Below are 1,939 nucleotides of genomic sequence, written 5' to 3' on the forward strand. Positions count from 1 at the left end.
CTGTTTATCACTTCGAAAGTAACAGATTTATTGATTTATTCGGGAATCAAGTAGAAATTTTCCAGGGAATTGTTAAAGTTACTTAGTTTAATAGTTATATATTTGACAAATATTTCTAAAAAAAAAATTGTTTGAAAATATAAAATTTAAAAAAAAGCGAAAAAAAAGCGCAAATAGCTGAATAAATTGATATATATTTCAATTTTGAAATTTAAATTAAATTGTACTGCGATCCATACTATACTGTTATACTGTAATACAGCAAAAATTTACTATACCACAGTACAGTATACCGTATCATGAATACAACACACCATATAAGGGATTTAAATTAAATTATACAGCAACCCATACCGTACTGTTATATTGTAATACAGTAATAATTTACTAAACTACAGTGTATTATACCGTACTATGAATACAACACATCATACAATGTTGCTTATTGTACAGCATACTATGTCCAAACATATATTATTTTGGTGTAATAAAATATGGAACAATAAAGCAACTATACATACATATAACAGTAATATTTCATTCCGGAGTTTTTTTTCCAAATATTTCGGAATGAATCCGGTTTAGCTGATATGGCTAACCATGAGTTGGCATTGAATGAAATTAGATTTTCCTGATAATATCTTCACTTTTTCAAATTGTTTTACTAGACAAATGCACTCATTTTATTAGTTATTTGATAACTAATTAAGTTTGGTAATTAATTAGGGGAAAAAGTACAAATATGTTCATTTTTTCAAATTGATTAGTGTTATCATTAATATCTGAATGAATTGATGTCAAATTTAAATTCGAATTCAAATCACTCTTTATCACCATTCCTTTTCATTCTTTATCATTTCATATCCAGTACATAATTAATGTTATCATTAATGGGATATGCCTTTCATCATTTCAATTCTTGTTAATAAATTTGCTAACAAGCTTATTGTTTGTACAGTTTTATTTAACAAAAAAATTAATTATTGGAAAATTAAACGCTCCTTGAAAATTCCTTCAATACAAAATCTCTTCGATATGCTATTATCAGTTTTCGAACAAATGACTTTTTTTTGATAATTCTTAGTTAAATTGTTGAAAATAATCAGTTAATTAATTAAAATCGTTAAAAATTATCAAAAATTGTTTTTACTTCAAATATTGCAGCAACTAAAATTTCTTCCTAATATTATTGTATCCGAAATTATTACATTTTTATTTTCTTGCTTAATTGCAATATTGAATGAATAATTATTAATGAAATAAATATAAAATTGAATAAAAAAAAAGTTGAATTACTCCAAAGGATTGTAACTTTGAACTTTGAGCATTACAAATTCAAAAATGATCATTAATTAATTTTATGAAAAGAGGAAATTTTATGCAAAAAATGACAAAATTTGCATAATTTATGCTTGTAATCATATCTATGAATTTCAATATTTCATTAGCAGTCATTTCCAATTAAAATTTTTATGCAAATTATGAAATAAATTATTTCTCTTTGCAATTATAAACTTCGCAATGATTTCCCACTAATTATTGTCATTATCTTTGATTAAAAAAGTTGGTTTCTCAACAAATTGCTCGTTTTTTCGCTTTTATATTTTTTATTCTTATTTTTTAATTAAAAGGAAATTGAAAGAATACTATTTGTCCAGCAATGCAAAATTTATTGAAATTAACAAAAAGAAAAAATCGAGTTTGAAAAATGAAATTTATGAAAATTTTTTTTAATAAATAAACATTTATAAAAATTATATCAATTAACTTGAATTCCTTGTATTTCATATTTCCAATACAAAATTATATTAATTAACTTAAATTTCTTCGTAACATAAAATAGATTAATTAATTATTACTTTACTGCATTTTACGCTTCAATAAAATTTCTTCCATAAAGCTAAAAAATAATCACTTGAAAATTTATATTTATTCTTTT

Source organism: Loa loa, assembly GCF_000183805.2.
Source record: "Loa loa unplaced genomic scaffold supercont3.468, whole genome shotgun sequence".
NCBI classification, from domain to species: Eukaryota; Metazoa; Nematoda; class Chromadorea; order Rhabditida; family Onchocercidae; genus Loa; species Loa loa.